The following is a 13,251-nucleotide window of genomic DNA, read 5'->3' as shown; positions in this document are numbered from 1 at the left end:
CGGATTTTGTCTCAGGCACGATATACGATTCGCACATCGTGTCCCCGTCAATAAGAAAGATGGACAAAACTTTCTTTACAATCTTGCCCAGAAAATCTGGAACAGCATGTGGCATCTTGCCAAGATTTGCACTCTTGAAAGTATGGAAGATTTGCACTCTGAACACGGATTGTTCCATGAACAGACGGGATGGTTTGCCCTTCTGTTTCTGGTCATGTCTGGCTACAAAACTGAAAGGTCTGAAGCATGGAGCACTTGGCATAGTAGCATGTGGTTTTTTCGACTGATGATCGTTCTCAAGTTCAGAGATATGTTATGGATCACGGGAGTAGGAGCAAGGCAAGGCAAGGCTTCTCTGTTCCCTTTCTTTAAAAACGTTGGATTTTATGTAGTTATTAGTTACATGGAGGGTTCAGTGCTTTGAAATGCTGATTTTCTTTATTTTGACCCCGTGTTTGGGAATTTGTACAAAATAAAGTTTCTGAATATATAGCTTGTGAACTTGTATCCAGTGAGCTTCTTTGTTTTGTTAAATTTGACGATTACAATGCATTTCGCTGGAGTTTCTTCACAGCTTTTCTTTGAAAATATATAACATAATACGAAGCTAAATCATAGATGTCGTACAGACATGATTCAAGTGAAGATTATCACCACATCTCCCAAAAACTGATAGGGAAACTATACGAAATGCATCGTACAGGAAGTGTGCAGAGCTCCGCCCACCAATCAAGTCGCCATTGCGTCAAGGGCAGTCGCACCGTTCGCTCGCGTCACCATGCACGGCCGCCTGACACTCCCATCCAGTGCCAGCATCGCTTTGATGTTTGCGTCTCGGAGGCGCACTGGCGACGGCAGGTGTTGTTCGTGCCTGTGTCCGTCCCCGCAACCAAGGCGGGCCACCATGAGGCGCTGCCATGGCGAGCCACCGTTGCCAAGGTGCTCGCAGTTCCTCGGTGTCCAGTACATCTGCACGCTCCGGCGTGGCCAGGACACAGGAGTATGAGATTGACCATGCGATCAGAAACGACACGTCTCGTGCTCTGCTGTCGAGAGAGGAAGGCACGGTGCATTTGTTATAGCTACACCCCAGGCCTAGGGGCCTCGGCCCGGGTTGTGGCGCGAGAAGCCTTCACTGACCATAGTTGGAGTGTGAATATGCTCTCTGTGTATTTCCTTGATCAACAACAGTACAATATATGCAGGCAGTTACATGAGTGGCCCGATCTAGGTGGCACGCAGGCCCGGGCGAGTACTCCGATCCTAAAAAGTAGGAGCTACCATGAGTACATAAGCAGTAGAATACAACAGGCGTATGGTACATGCTAACACCCCCCCTCAGCCGGAACGCCGTGGGGAAGGACGTTCAGGCTGGAGCGAAACTCATGGAAGACATGCGACGGCAGCCCCTTCGTAAACACGTCCGCAAACTGCGAGCTCGATGGAACATGGCGAACACGAGCTTCGCCTAGTGCCACACGGTCCCAGACGAAGTGAAGGTCTATCTCGATGTGCTTGGTGCGTTGATGGTGCACGGGATTGGAAGCGAGATATGAGGCACTAATGTTATCACAGTACACGATGGTGGCATTAGTGGGAGGACGGCGCAGCTCGTGTAATAGTTGGCGAATCCAACACGACTCAGCCACACAATTGGCCACACCTCGATATTCAGCTTCAGCACTAGAGCGGGACACAGTGAGCGAGACACAGTGGGCTGCCGTTTAGAGGACCAGGAAAGCAAGTTGGGTCCAAGAAAGACACAAAAGCCGGAGGTGGACTTGCGTGTATCAGGACACCCGGCCCAATCGGCATCGGTATAGGCCACTAGATCATGGGAGGAGGACTTGTAGAGTTGTAAGCCGAAGTGTGAGGTGCCACGCAAGTACCTGAGTACACGCTTGATGAGCTGCATGTGAGAGTCGCGAGGGGAATGCATGAAGAGGCAAATCTGTTGGACAGCGTAAGATATGTCGGGGCAAGTCAGCGTGAGGTATTGCAGGGCACCAGCTAGGCTGCGATAGTGGGTGGGGTTTGACAAGGGGGTGCCAGCGCTAGCAGAGAGCTTCGAGGTGGTGTCGATGGGTGTAGAAACAGGTTTGCAATTCAGCATATGAGCGCGGTCTAAGATCTCAAGGGCATATTGTTGTTGACAGAGAAACAAACCGGATGCATTGGGTGTGACATTGATGCCGAGAAATTGATGTAAAGCGCCCAAATCGGTCATGGCAAACTCGGTTTTGAGAGAGTGAATGATATGATGGAGAAGGTGGGACGAGCTAGCAGTGAGTATGATACCATCAACATACACTAGCAAATATGCAATAGAGGACCCACGGTGCAAGATGAAAAGAGAGGAGTCACTCTTGGATGCAATGAACCCAAGGGACAAGAGAAACGACTGAAAACGATGAAACCATGTGCGAGGAGCTTGCTTGAGGCCATAGAGTGACTTACAAAGGAGACACACATGGTCCGGCGAGAGGCATCAACAAAGCCGGCTGGTTGGGCACAATAGACCGTCTCCTTGAGGTCATCGTGAAGAAATGTATTCTTGACATCAAGTTGATGAATGGGCCATGAGCTGGATGTGGCAATGCTTAAGACGACACGGATCGTCGCCGGCTTGACCACGGGACTGAAAGTTTCATCATAGTCGACGCCTTCCTGTTGAGTGAAACCGCGAACAACCCAACGTGCTTTGTACCGGGCCAAGGAACCATCAGTATTGAACTTGTGGCGGAAAATCCATTTGCCCATGACCACGTTGACACCTGCAGGTTTGGGAACCAAAGACCAGGTCGAGTTCTTTGTTAAAGCAGCAAATTCATCAAGCATTGCGTGGTGCCAATTAGGGTCTTTTAGGGCAGAGCGGTAGGTGGCAGGGATGGGTGAGATGGTTGGGGTAGGCGTGGCTGTTAAGAAAAGACGTTTTGGTTGGCAAAATCCGGACTTGGCACGAGTGTGCATTTTGTGAGAGTTTTGAGGAGGTTGGACGGGCTCGGCACGAGCCGGTAGGCGAGGAGGCGATGGGGTGGTTGGCGCGGAACGGGAGGTGGATGCGGTGGGGTCCAAGGACGACGCGTGATCCGAGGAGGCGGCAGGTGCACGTGACACGGGATCCGGGGGCGAGGCGTGGGCAGGGGAACCGGACGTAGTGGGCGCGTGATCCGAGGAAGAGGCGCCTCATACGGATTGTACGGGTTGTACACCGTGAAGGAAATATGCCCTAGAGGCAATAATAAAGTTATTATTTATTTCCTTATATCATGATAAATGTTTATTATTCATGCTAGAATTGTATTAACCGGAAACATAATACATGTGTGAATACATAGACAAACAGAGTGTCACTAGTATGCCTCTACTTGACTAGCTCGTTAATCGAAGATGGTTATGTTTCCTAACCATAAACAAAAGAGTTGTTATTTGATTAACGGGATCACATCATTAGAAGAATGATGTGATTGACATGACCCATTCCATTAGCTTAACACCCGATCATTTAGTATGTTGCTATTGCTTTCTTCATGACTTATACATGTTCCTATGACTATGAGATTATGCAATTCCCGTTTGCCGGAGGAACACTTTGTGTGCTACCAAACGTCACAACGTAACTGGGTGATTATAAAGGAGCTCTACAGGTGTCTCCAAAGGTACATGTTGGGTTGGCGTATTTCGAGATTAGGATTTGTCACTCCGATTGTCGAAGAAGTATCTCTGGGCCCTCTCGGTAATGCACATCACATAAGCCTTGCAAGCATTGCAACTAATGAGTTAGTTGTGAGATGATGTATTATGGAACGAGTAAAGAGACTTGCCGGTAACGAGATTGAACTAGGTATTAAGATACCGACGATCGAATCTCGGGCAAGTAACATACCGATGACAAAGGGAACAACGTATGTTGTTATGCGGTCTGACCGATAAAGATCTTCGTAGAATATGTGGGAGCCAATATGAGCATCCAGGTTCCGCTATTGGTTATTGACCGGAGATGTGTCTCGGTCATGTCTACATTGTTCTCGAACTCGTAGGGTCCGCACGCTTAAGGTTTCGATGACAGTTATATTATGAGTTTATGAGTTTTGATGTACCGAAGGAGTTTGGAGTCCCGGATGAGATCGGGGACATGACGAGGAGTCTCGAAATGGTCGAGACATAAAGATCGATATATTGGACGACTATATTCGGACATCGGAAAGGTTCCGAGTGATTCGGGTATTTTCGGAGGTACCGGGGAGTTACGGGAATACGAGGAAGAAGCAATGGGCCTTAATGGGCCTTAGTGGGAAGGACCAGGAGGTGACGCGCGCCCCTCCCAAGCCCAGTCCGAATTGGACAAGGGGTTTGGGGCGCGGCCCCTCTCTCCCTTCCTTCCCCTCTTCCCCCCTTTCCCCCTTCTCCTAGTTGGACTAGGAAAGGAGGAAACTTACTCCAACTAGGAGTAGGAATCCTACTCCCTGGCGCGCCCCTCCTAGGGCCGGCCTCCTCCCCCTTGCTCCTTTATATACGGGGGCAGGGGGCACCTCTAGACACAACAATTGATCCTTGAGATCTCTTAGTCGTGTGCGGCGCCCCCCTCCACCACAATCCTCGATAATATTGTAGCGGTGCTTAGGCGAAGCCCTGCGACGGTAGAACATCAAGATCGTCACCACGCCGTCGTGCTGACAGAACTCTTCCCCGACACTTTGCTGGATCGGAGTCCGGGGATCGTCATCGAGCTGAACGTGTGTTAGAACTCGGAGGTGCCGTAGTTTCGGTGCTTGATCGGTCGGGCCGTGAAGACGTACGACTACATCAACCGCGTTGTCATAACGCTTCCGCTTTCGGTCTACAAGGGTACGTAGACTACACTCTCCTCTCTCGTTGCTATGCATCACTATGATCTTGCGTGTGCGTAGGAAAATTTTGAAATTACTACGTTCCCCAACACGCCGGTGCGGTGAAGTTGTTGGCGCGGCTGCCGTGGTCACCACGTTCACGACCACGACCACATCCACGGCCGCGATCGCCGTTGTCCTGGCGAGAGCCGGAGCCGCGGCCCTGCTGCTGGCCGTTGGTGCGGTTGCCGCGATCGCCCGAGCGGGAGGCGCGCTCGGTGGTGACCTGCTGCTGGCCGGAGGAGCCCCCAGGAGCGGCACCGCCGCTGGTGACGGCGAGGATCGTGGCGCTCTTGTCGGCAGTACGCTGAGCCAGATTCTCCTCCGCTAGTTTGAGGCGGGAGAAGACCATCTCGAACGGGGGCAGAGGGACAGTGTCGCCGAGCACGACGCGGATGGTGTCGAGGCGCTTGTCGATGCCGTGCAGAAACTGGGTGGTGAGATCCACCTCGGTGACGGCGTGGTCGATGTCGGTGAGGCCAGCGGTGAGCAGCCGCATACGGCGCGCATATTCGGAAACCGAGAGGTCCCCCTGCTTGAGATTGCGATACTGACGGTTGAGCAGCATGTATTGCGCAGCGCGATTGGCGAGGAAGAAAGCGTTGATCCGAGTCCAGAGCTCGTAGGTGGTGGTGGCACCGATGACATGATCGATGATGGAGTCCGCAAGGGTGGCATACATCCCCAGGGCGACATGGGTATCAAGCTCACGGTATTGGTCGTCGGCGTTGGGTGGTGGTGGATGCTCGATGAGATAGGTCACGCCATAACAGACGAGAACCATGAGAAGGAAGGATTTCCACTTGTGAAAGTTGTGTTCAGCGGGGTCGAGGAGAAACCAGATGTGGTTGGAGATCTGATCTTGAAGGATAGGGTTGCGAGGGGGGTCGTCGGCGGCGGAGGCGGCGGCTGGTGCTGGGAGGAGAAGAGGGGCGCGAACTGAGAGCCGGTCGAGGCGGAGGGGCCGGTGGTGCCGAAGACGAAGGACGGCGAGGTAGCAGTAGCGGTGGTGGGAGTGGTGCCGGCGGTGGGAGTCGCAGAGCAGGAGGAAGAGAGGGAACTGGGCGAGGTGGCGAAGCTCGTCACGACGGAGGAAGAGCCGTGCTCAGTGGCCATGGCAGGCGACGGAGCGGGGAGCGATGGCCTGGTCGCTGATACCAAGTTGGAGTGTGAATATGCTCTCTGTGTATTTCCTTGATCAACAACAGTACAATATATACATGCAGTTACATGAGTGGCCCGATCTAGGTGGCACGCAGGCCCGGACGAGTACTCCGATCCTAAAGAGTAGGAGCTACCATGAGTACATAAGCAATAGAATACAACAGACGTATGGTACATGCTAACAACCATAGTGGTTTTTGCTACTGTAGATCACTGTAGCAACGAGGCAGGCCCGGGGCCCAGCGCTAGCCTGGCTCTGCCCTGGGAGTTATACTTAGCAGATTTCATTTCTTCTAAAAAAAGCAGATTTCATAGGTCACTAGGCGGCAAGGCGCCCGCCAATATTAACAAAAGAACAAAATATTTAAGCAAATTTAGTCATTGAAAAAATTAAAGAAAATTGAAAGGTTCAAAATTACAGTGTTGAATGTGGATTTGGGATGATAATTTTGAATAATTCAAATTATGAAACGGATCGATGACTAACGTGGTCATCGCTGGCGTGCATCACTCACTTGCACCATCGGTGTTCTCCAAGAGCACGAGGAGATCTTGTTGGAGGTATTAGAGTTAGTTACAGGGCATCCTATTAGGAATGTCAATTTGGGAAATCCATGGGCTTGAAACATGAAACAAATTTGAGTTATCTCCCCCCGTCTTCAGCATGTGTATTCAGGTCAGTGGCAGATCTTTTTGAAGGTGGAATGATCCAGAGTCACTTGCTAATACCTCTGCTAGAATAATGATAGCACTTGAAGGAGGACAATACCAAGATGAGGCCTTTGGTGAACAAGATGCTAGATCTAGGAAAAAGAAAATAATTGTATGTATTCATCCATCTGTTTATTATGATCCTTGGCCTTGTGAGCAACAAGGGGCTCTTTCTTTCCCGTTACAAAAAAACCGGATCACAACAACAAAGAGAAGCATTTTGACTTGGTTGCTTCTGAGACCTAGACATCTCGTGTTGGGTTGATACTTTCTAGTTCAAGCATACAAAACCAGGCACAATAACTTACTGAATGTATATGGTGACAGTGTGAATGTATACCCTTAACTGTGTGAAAGTGTTATTCTGCTGCTGCGATGCAGATAGATCAAGCCGTGCTAGAACCTGCTAGAAAGAAAATATATTTTATTAGACTCAAACAGTCATCGGCTCCTTGTCCTTGATCGTGTACTCGAGAATGTTTAGGCGTTTTATGCTCGTGGGGTATGCCGTGTGGCACAGATGAAATAGGAACACTAAAAAATAGAGGACAGCCGACGACAGAAAAGGATACGGCGACTGGAATAAAAAGTGAAGAGATAGCCCACAATACACAGCAAGTTAAAAGGTGCAAAGGATTAAAAATTAGGAGGAGAAAGAAGAAGCACCGGTCCGGAAGCCTTTTCTGCAAATGAAGCTCTGATCTGACACCCGGTAATTACCACTAGTAGAAAAAGGGTCAATCGTGAAGCACATTAGTGCCGGTTTGTATTTGAGCCGGCACTAATGTATACATTAGTGCCGGTTCCAACGGCTAGCCGGGCCGCTTTCATTAGTACCGGTTCGTGGCGAAGGTTCGTGGCGAACCTTTAGCACCGGTTCGTGCCACGAACCGGTACTAATGAGAGTGGTGGCAGGATGTTGTCAGACAGTCCAGCCCCTTTAGTACCGGTTCTTGGCACGAACCGGTACTAAAGGTCGTACTATATAAACCCTTCGTCCACCAGCACTCTGTTCTTCCCCCTTTCCCCTCTCCGGCCCTCTCCTCTGTTCTTCCCTTCTTCCTCTCGAGTTCATCACAAAATTTGCCCAAAATTTGTCAAGATTTGAAGGCCCTCATCCATTCAAATGATCACAAAGGTTAGCAACTTTGTCCTTTCATCTCTCATTGCTAGATTAGCTCTTGCATTGGTTTATATAGTGATTAATTTGTGAGTTTAGTAATTTGGGAGGATATATATATATATATATATGCTAGTATTTGATTTATATGCAATTTGAGGTCAAAAATAACACTTAGTTTGCATATGTAGGTGTGGTTTACTTAGTGCCTTCTAAATCTCCATCGTAGCCACCGTCGATCGCCCGCACCGTCCCGTCGCCGGCACCACCTTGTGGTGAGCCTCTTGTTCATGAAATTTTATATAAAAATTGATGTGTGTGATTTGGATATATAGTTACTCGTATAATTATCTTACCCGTACGTTGTTTGTTATACATATAGTGCCATGGTTTTGATATCCGTCCCCGTCGGCCCTAGTCCTTGTTATGATTCGGATGTGGTATGTATATTCTCTTTTAAAACTAGTTGCATTTTGTGTTTATGACAAATTATGCCCATCAAGTTGACATAGAAATTTTTTCTAGGAGGTATCTGAACCTGAAATTCCAACCGACCTTATTGCCGAGAGGTTAAATTTAGTTGAAAGAGAAAACGAGTACTTGAAAGAAAAATTGAAAAGAATTGAGGGGGAGAAGATGGAATTGGAGTTGCATGTTGCCGATGTCGTCGATGATCACAAGATCAAGATGGAGAAAATGCGCTTGAAGATTAGAAAGATTAGAAAATATGCCATCGATAGTGAGGCTTGGTATCATTATGCTGTTGGATCCATTGTTACCTTAGTTGCGATCTTGATCGTATTTGTTGTTGCATTTAAATGCTTTAGCTAGAGAATTATTTGTTTGTTGCATTTAAGTGTTGTATGAACTTTATGTATGAACTTGTATTGATTTGGTCTATTCGGTGTTGTGTAATGAAGATGAGCCGGCAATGGATGTACGATGACCGATGGTCTCCCCAGTTCGTTGAGGGCGTGCGTACTTTTCTGCTTGCGGCTGAGGCAAACAAGCGGGCGGATGGTTTTATGCCTTGTCCATGTGCTCGCTGTAAGAATGGTCACAATTACTCTACGTCAAGAACCATTCACGTCCACTTATTTAAGACCGGTTTCATGCCCCATTATAATGTTTGGACCAAGCACGGAGAAAGAGGGGTTATGATGGAAGACAATGAAGAAGAAGAGGACGACGACAGCTATCCTGGCCATGGGTTCCCTGAATACGATGATACAACAATGGGGGAAGAAGCTGAGCCGGTAATGCGGGAAGAAACTGAGCCGGCAATGCGGGAAGAAGCTGAAGAAGAGGCATCAGATGAGCCCGTTGATGATCTAGGTCGGGCCATTGTCGATGCAAAGAGAAACTGCGCAAGTGATTTGGAGAAGAAGAAGTTGCAGCGCATGCTAGAGGATCACAAAAAGTTGTTGTACCCGAATTGCATAGGTGACAAGAAAAAGCTGGGCACCACACTGGAATTGCTGCAATGGAAGGCAGAGAATGGTGTATCTGACAAGGGATTTGGAAAGTTGCTGGTAATGATAAAGGATATGCTTCCAAAGGACAACGAATTGCCCGAGAGTACGTACGAAGCAAAGAAGGTTGTCTGCCCTCTAGGGTTAGAGGTGCAGAAGATACATGCATGCCCTAATGATTGCATCCTCTACCGCGGTGAGTACGAGGATTTGAACGCTTGCCCGGTATGTGGTGCATTGCGCTATAAGATCTGCCGCGATGACCCTGGTGATGTCGAGGGCCGGCGCCCCAGGAAGAAGATTCCTGCCAAGGTGATGTGGTATGCTCCTATAATACCACGGTTGAAACGTTTGTTCCAAAACAAAGAGCATGCCAAGGCGATGCGATGGCACAAAGAAGACCGTAAGAAAGACGGAAAGTTGAGAGTACCCGCTGACGGGTCGCAGTGGAGAAAAATCGAAAGAAAGTACGGGAAGGAGTTTGCAGATGATGCAAGGAGCGTATGGTTTGGTCTAAGCGCAGATGGCATTAATCCTTTTGGGGAGCAGAGCAGCAACCATAGCACCTGGCCTGTGACTCTATGTTTGTATAACCTTCCTCCTTGGTTGTGCATGAAGCGGAAGTTCATTATGATGCCAGTGCTCATCCAAGGCCCTAAGCAACCTGGCAACGACATTGATGTGTACCTAAGGCCATTAGTTGAAGAACTCTTACAACTGTGGAATGGAACAGGTGTACGTGCGTGGGATGAGCACATGGGGGAAGAATTTGACCTGAAGGCGTTGTTGTTCGTGACCATCAATGATTGGCCTACTCTCAGTAACCTTTCAGGACAGACAAACAAGGGATACCGCGCATGCACGCACTGTTTGGACGATACCGACAGTATATATTTGGCTAATTGTAAGAAGAATGTGTACCTGGGACATCGTCGATTTCTTCCGAGCAGGCATCTCGTAAGAAAGAAAGGCAAGCATTTCAAAGGTGAGGCAGATCACCGGACGAAGCCTCGCCACCGTACTGGTGCTGATGTAGATGATATGGTCAAGGATTTGAAGGTGGTCTTTGGAAAGGGTCCTGGTGGACAACCTGTTCCGAATGACGCTGACGGACGCGCACCCATGTGGAAGAAGAAATCTATATTTTGGGACCTGCCCTATTGGAAAGACCTCGAGGTCCGCTCCGCAATCGACGTGATGCACGTGACGAAGAATCTTTGTGTGACCCTGCTTGGCTTCTTGGGCGTGTATGGGAAGACAAAAGATACACCTGAGGCACGGGAGGACCAGCAACGTATGCACGGAAAAGACGGCATACATCAGGGTCATGCAAGCTACGCTCTTACCAAAGAAGAGAAGGAAATATTCTTTGAATGCCTGCTCAGTATTAAGGTATCGTCTGGCTTCTCGTCGAATATAAAGGGAATAATAAACATGGCAGAGAAAAAGTTCCAGAACCTAAAGTCTCATGACTGCCACGTGATTATGACGCAACTGCTTCCGGTTGCATTGAGGGGGCTTTTACCGGAAAACGTTCGATTAGCCATTGTGAAGCTATGTGCATTTCTCAATGCAATCTCTCAGAAGGTAATTGATCCAGAAATCATACCAAGGTTACAGAATGATTTGGTGCAATGTCTTGTCAGTTTCGAGTTGGTGTTCCCACCATCCTTCTTCAACATCATGACGCACGTCCTAGTTCACCTATGCGAAGAGATTAACATTTTGGGTCCTGTATTTCTACACAATATGTTCCCCTTTGAGAGGTTCATGGGAGTCTTAAAGAAATATGTTCATAACCGTGCTAGGCCAGAAGGAAGCATCTCCAAGGGCCGTCAAAATGAGGAGGTCATTGAGTTTTGTATTGACTTTATTCCTGACCTTAAGCCGATTGGTGTTCCTGAATCGCGGCATAAGGGCAGACTGGATGGAAAAGGCACGCTAGGAGGGGAACAAATAATATGTATGGACGGACATTCTCTCACTAAAGCACACTACACAGTTATACAGAATTCCGCCTTGGTGGCTCCGTATATGGATGAACACAAGAATTTGCTACGCTCTAAACACCTGGAGCGGTCTGATGACTGGATTACACGTGAACAAACCAGGAGTTTCGCCAGCTGGTTGCAAGCACGTACCATGCATGACACCTCTATTGAAGATGACATGTACTTGCTGTCCCAGTTACCATCTTCGAATATAATGACTTTCAAAGGGTACGAGATAAATGGTAATACATTTTACACGATCGCCCAAGATAAGAAGAGCACCAACCAAAACAGTGGTGTCCGCTTTGATGCAGAAACCAAGACGGGAAAGGAAACATATTATGGTTATATACAGGACATATGGGAACTTGACTATCGACGTGGTTTGAAGGTCCCTTTGTTTCGGTGCAAATGGGTCAATATGACACGAGGCGGGGTAACGGAAGACCCGCAGTACGGAATGACAACAGTGGATCTCAACAATCTTGCGTATGCAAACGAACCATTCGTCCTAGCCAATGATGTGGCACAGGTTTTCTATGTGAAGGACATGTCTACCAAGCCAATAAAAGAAAAGATAAGGAAGCGAATGCATCGTACGATGAGTCAAAGCGGCACATAGTTCTTTCTGGGAAGAAAAACATCGTGGGAGTGGATGACAAGACAGACAAGTTAGAAGATTATTAAAAGTTTGATGAAATTGCTCCATTCACAGTGAATATTGACCCGAGCATCCCGTTAAATGATGAAGATTTTCCATGGCTACGACGCAAAGGGACACACGCGAAGAAAAAGTTTCACACCCAAAGATCTGGGATGTGATCGGCTTAGCTATCATCACTTTCTTCTATGTTTCACACCCAGGAGGGAATCTCTGTAATAGTTAGGGTAGCTAGTTATGTGTTTTGGCATTTGAAACGCGAAGAAATTTTATGTGCAAGCAAATTCTTTCATGCATTTATTGATTTTTTCAGCTAAATGACCCTGAAATTGAAAAGCATTTCAAATGAACTCAGAAAAGGATGAAAGTTGGCATGGTATCATAATTTCACCCACATAGCATGTGCAAAAAAGTAGAGAGGGTTACCGCAAAAACTGGATGCACTTCGTGTACAAAATGGACAATCTGTTTCGAAGTATCAGGGTTTCGGACGAAAACTCATCCGTTACAAAGACATTTCATTTTTAAATAACTTAAGCATTACCAAATTGAATATAATGATAAAACACACTAATATTAAACATAAGAAAAAAGAATCACAGGAAAATGTATTTTTAAAGTTAAGTTATTCACAAACTAGTGATTCACACAAATTTCAAATAATTCAAAATTTAAACTATTCAAATTTAAAAACTACCGGCACTAACTGAAAGTTTCTAAAAACTATCAAAAATATTCACAAAGAAACTCTAAATACAGCAAAAAACAACTAAAAATAAATAAAACAAAATAAATAAAGCAGAAAAGAAAAAACTAAATGAAAAAAGCCCACCTACCGGGCCACAGCGGCCTGCATACGACTAGAAACCCAACCTGTTGTTGGGCCAGGATGCAGGCCCGCAAGCCCAATAGGCCCCACAGGGCAGAGTAGCAGAGGTAGGCCCAGAAGGCCTGCTTTAGAGAGGAGCTCGAGACAGCAGCGGCGGCGGGGCTTATAAGCAGGTGTGAGCGCCCTTCGGCTAGCGAGGTGGGACTAAACTTCTGCGCCCCTCGCCTGGCAGCGCACCCCCCTTTAGTACCGGGTCGTGGCACCAACCGGTACTAAAGGGGGGGGCCTTTAGTACCGGTTGGAGCCAGGAACCGGTACTAAAGGGGGGTGCTCCCCCCCCCCCCCGCTTGGCCTGGCCAAAACAAGCCTTTAGTACCGGTTGGTGGCTCCAACCGGTACTAAAGGTGTCCCCTA

The 13,251-nt window shown here is 47.8% G+C and overlaps 1 pseudogene; it reads left to right on the top strand.

Annotated features, from left to right (window-relative positions):
- Nucleotides 1-8,804: 8,804 nt before the first annotated feature.
- Nucleotides 8,805-12,139, top strand: LOC125554463 (annotated as a pseudogene).
- Nucleotides 12,140-13,251: the final 1,112 nt, after the last annotated feature.

The sequence above is a fragment of the Triticum urartu genome, chromosome 4, assembly GCF_003073215.2.
Source record: "Triticum urartu cultivar G1812 chromosome 4, Tu2.1, whole genome shotgun sequence".
NCBI lineage: Eukaryota > Viridiplantae > Streptophyta > Magnoliopsida > Poales > Poaceae > Triticum > Triticum urartu.
The sequence above is the reverse complement of the archived record's forward strand: the minus strand, read 5'-3'. Positions and strand labels throughout refer to the sequence as shown.